The following is a 5,334-nucleotide window of genomic DNA, read 5'->3' on the forward strand; positions in this document are numbered from 1 at the left end:
CGCGGCGCGGACAACGCGTCGCCTCGCCTCGCCTCGCCTCGCCTGTCTTTCGCGCGCGCGCACGCGAGAGGTAAGGGGCAAGCGGAGAGAAGCGGGTTGACGCCGAGCGAGTAAACCACCACTGGCGCGGGCATTCGAAAGAGCGAGCAGGGGCGGAAGTACACGCGAGCCTCGAGCGAATAATCAATGGATCGACGATGATATTAGGACACTAATTGGAGTATTCGTCGAATCGAATGCAATTCGATAAAAACTACTCTCGTGGCTGAAACTACTCTCGTCAATAGATAGCATTGGCAACGGAGAAACTAATCAGTTAGCGTTTAGTGATTTTTTTTTAGTATGATTGCTTTCTATACTTAGATCCAGCAAAGGACTAAAGGCAGAAACTAATCATATCAAAGAATTACTAAACGCTAACTAATTAATTTTCTCTGATAAACGCAGTCATTGATTGTATTGAAACAATCATGTCAATAGTCAGGAATCGATAATTCATCAACTTCTTGCGGCATAGCTGTTTTCTCTAACAATTTCCTGTTGAACATAAACTTGCAGTAACATTACATCAATATAATTTCCTGTTTAACAATATATCTGTTATGTATACATAATATATGTGTTATATTACATTTGTATTAAATGGGGAATTGTAATATTGATATAATGTTATTGTATTAGTTTGAGTTTGGCTGAAACAGATCGGGATATTCGTAGTCCGTTTTTATTTTATAATCAAGTAACATCTTAAAAGATGTTAATACGATGTTAATTCAGTATTTAATTCTTATTTTAAGACTACTATTTTAGATAATGTCTCAAGATACTAATTCTCTTACCCGTATTCATAATCAGGCCTTATATTTAAAGCTTTCAAAGATAAATTTAAGAAAGACTAATGCCTGGTTCAGCCAATGGAATACAGATTTCAATTAAGACCAATTAAAACTGGTAGCTTTATTGGCTGAATTTTAGGATTTTAGGCTTAAGACCTAAGCATAAATCAAGCATTAAATATAAGGATTCTATCTGATTGGTTTATAACGTCTTAATCTTTAGTTCATACGATAAGGTCATGTCTTGCGTATTTCTTTTCTTTGAAATACTAGGAACACTTGGTTAAATAGTGCCTAGATATAACATTAAGTCACAAATGCAGGCATAAAATGTCTTAGATCCGCATTTTGGGCATAATATTGTCTGGGTGGTCTCTATTTTTTCTCTTTTTTTTTTTAATACACAATCTTACAAATATATAAGAATCATTTAATAATTTTTTGTATACTTCTAACGTGATGACAATTAACTCATGAATGACCCATCATGTATATTGTATTAAGGATTAAGATTATATTTAAGATTATGTGACGAAGGTCTTAAATATAAAAATCGACAATAAATATCGACTTTAATCCTGCAGCCTCTAGAACTTAATAGAAAGGAATTATTATTACTTTCTCAAAATATCAATATGTGCGCGTGTGTACGTGAAAGACAATAAAATCTCTTTATTTTTTAAGAAAATAATTTTTTTTTCTTGTTTCATTGAAACTTTCGCGTTTTGAGTTATCAGTTTACACTCGTAACAGCATTGAAACAAATTAGATGGCAACTCCGCGTGACAGCTTGTTATTGATTATCTTTTAAACACAGATTTAACCCTCTGGAGTTAACGATGAGTCTATTAGACTCACTCGATTACAAACCTCTGTCAAAAGTGTCTTTGTCAAACAATTCAATTTTCTTTATGTTACATCTGCAAATTATTTTTATTAAAATATACTTACTTACAATCAATCGACATCAATTAAAAATAATTTAAACGTTATAATATCAACGTTATAATTTAGCATTCCATAATGTAACTGTTATATAATATGTTATCATAGTTAATTGTTGAGTGCGAAATTATACATTGATTTATGTTATTTTTAATTTGTGTCGATTGAGAAGTATTTATTTTTTATATATCATTCCTTGAAATTAATTAGTGTTTTTTAATTAACATAAATTGTAAATGTTTTACAGATTCAGGGTTAGTACTGTATTATAAATTTTGATATCAATTTTGAAAGATTAATAGAGCTTCAATATTCAATCGAGCAATTATCTCTTCAATTCTGTTTTTTTTTTTTTTCACAAATCAAATAAGCTTTCCGTTTTGGACGAACGAAGCCTTCATTTACGCCGAAAATGAATACGCCTTGGCGTTTAAGTAATGTATGGCCGCTACTGAATGGGCGTGCAGCTGCAGTCGCGTCACCCGCTGCGAAACGGCGCATCCGCTCTGCTCGTCGGCTTTATCGCGGCTCCGCGCGTAGCCGCGCGTAATCGCGCCGTGTCGCGTCGCGTCGCGTTGCAACGAAACGTACGCGCGCATCGTCAGCTCGTTAAGCTTGTCCGCTCGGCCCTGCTCGACCCGGCTCGGGATCACTCGGTCGGCCTCGGCCTCGACATGGGCCGTGGCGAGCCGCGCGATGACCAGCATCAAGCCCACAATTCGGCTGCTGGGAATCTCTCAGTCGTGATTTCAGGACCGAGGAGGAAAATCGATACAGAGATGCCACAATGAAGGAAACAGTATTGTTAAGCGATTTAGGTTACTCCGTAACAGGAATTAAAGTTGAAATTCGTATAATTGTAGATATTCTTAATAATCAATAGAATTAAAGGATTATATGATCCAAGCTTTAGGTAAGCTTCAGTTTTAATGCATTTAGTGTTTATTATATGAGCAGGATTAGATGAGCTAAGCTGGGTTTTAATATACTTACTGTTTATTATTTACTAGCATTAACGTTTATAGGAAAGAAAAGCCATTATAGTGACATTGAAATAATTATATTTTGAGATAAATATATAATAAAATAATAAATGATAACAAATTTTTATTCAAAGAAAATTAAGCTATAAGATTTTTTGTAAAAACCTTCGCTCTTTAAAGGTTAAATCCCAGTTTTTTAAAAATTAGAAGTTTTGCTCATAATAACTTTTAAGCCTATTGATTGAATTTTAATTCATTAAGCCTTTGTTTCTACATTAATTCATCGTGTATATATCATACTTTTCATCGAATTACTAGTTTAGTCTTTCTGCTTCTTAAATATTTTTTAATTCTAATTTATTTATCTAATTATTGTACTTATAGTGTACTGTTCATCGAATTCACCTGATATTCTTATACTATACAAAGCAGTAATCTGATGTTTAATATATGTGTATATTTACATTCAATGAACTGTATTACTTTCACATGTTTATCGTTGACAATTAGTTATTCAGCTTAGCCATCAAATCAGCCACGCCTATTGTAATATGCTTTGGATATTGTATTTTGTCATGCATTATACGAGTTGCTTTCAATTTAATTGTAAACCTGTACAGCTATTCAATAAAGTTATTATTATTATTATTATTATTATTAATTCTTAATAATGTTTTGTAAATACAAGGTTGAAGATCCGATGATATTTATTTGATGATCAAATTATCGTTATGAAATGTTGCAGATTAATATCTCGACTATATGATAAGCTTGATTAAATATATCAGATCAAAAACTATCACGTCCCACGGATCAAATGAACATCATGCGACATTGCACGCTCTGCAACATTGCATCTGTGCAAATACGATTAATTTTGTTTATTAATAGGCGCGTACGACCGACTTCGCGAAGTCGTGGCACTCCTTTAGCAACCTTGCCCCATACGATCCCGCTTCATGATTCGCGTTTCTATTAATAGTCACCTCACTCGTGAAGTATTCAAGGATCTGCCGAAGTAAAGGACTCCGCGAAATCACGCAAGAGTTGTTGCGAAATGAGAAACTTATAACTTTATATCCGAGAAAGATCATGTTATCAAATTAAAAAAACCACGATCTAGAAAAAAAAGTTTATATATGTAAAAAATATAAGAGAAACATGAAGTTACCTACTTAACAGTATTTATTTGGAGACACACATATATATATAAGAAATAAATGAAAAATGTGAACAAATAGTTCTGAACTTCCAATGTATCAAAAATGTTAAAATGTAAATCAATTTTTTTGAGATTAAATTTTTTAATTTCAGAGTAAACAACGTCCATATTAAATATTTAGTGAATAATAAAATTAAATTTGGTTCCAATTCAATACATTTTCTAAGTTAAATTGTTTAATTTTTGTTTTAGTTAAATTAATAATATTATTGAGAGAAAGCAATAAATCAAATTGAATATAATTGTTGATAATATGAATTTAATAATGTATCTATTTGTGCGATATACAACCAAGAAATGCAAGGAAATGTAAAGTTATCGTGTTTATTTGAACATGTAACACGTGCAAGAAATATAATTATAGAAGAAAATGTAGCGTGCAGATTTATTTTTATTTAGAAGCCATTTTCGTAAGAGAGAGATTTCCCGACATTCATTACAATCAGCCGTAGGAAATCAATTTTATCCACATCCACATCGAGTAATTTGAGGAAAATTAATTTTTGAATGCGAGAATTCCAATTCGAAGAAAATTAATGTCCTCCGAAATCAGCGATTTCACATAGAACCTATCGTACTGCGTACAATTTCCGCTTATCTTCATCGTAAATCCCTACGGTCTCGCCTGAACTTTTATCTCTTCGTTTTATCCCATCGTCGTACTTCCCATATTTCTCCATATGTACTCGTCGTCGCGTCGCGTTGCTAATCAGCGTCCAAGTTGAAGTAATATGTCAGCGTGTCTCATATCAGTTTCCGCCTGGTCGGCAAATACAAAGAGACAAAAGAGGAAAAGAGAAAATCCTCGTTAGTTACATCTGCCCTTGTCCCCCACCACGAAACGTTTCGGATTAATAATACCGCGTCAGGCTGATGTGAGTGCAGAAGTTGAAAGTGTGCTCTAGCAAGATGAAGTTACCACCCATTTCCTGAAAATCATTATTGTCAAGCAGGCTTGAAAATCTTAAATTAAAAGAAACGATAAATAATATCATAATATTAATAAATTAATCTTAACACTTGAAGTATCGAATAATCATTATTGACCATTCCTATTTTTTAGATTATATTATATTATATTTCTTATGTAAAAAATAGGATTCTGAAATTTTTCAATAGTTACATCCTTCGTATTGATAAAATATTTGATTTCTTTTTTATGGTAATTTATTTACTTGATCTTTTTTAGTAAATAAGAAATGTATTTCTAATGTCATATATGTATTATATATATGTATATATATATATAATATCGATGTATCATATTATATGATATTATAATAGCTAACTGTGAGCACGTTCTGCTTCTCGGAAGCCGGTTATACAATTATTGTGGCTTACCTTGGCT

The sequence above is a fragment of the Atta colombica genome, unplaced genomic scaffold (genome assembly GCF_001594045.1).
Source record: "Atta colombica isolate Treedump-2 unplaced genomic scaffold, Acol1.0 scaffold12, whole genome shotgun sequence".
NCBI lineage: Eukaryota > Metazoa > Arthropoda > Insecta > Hymenoptera > Formicidae > Atta > Atta colombica.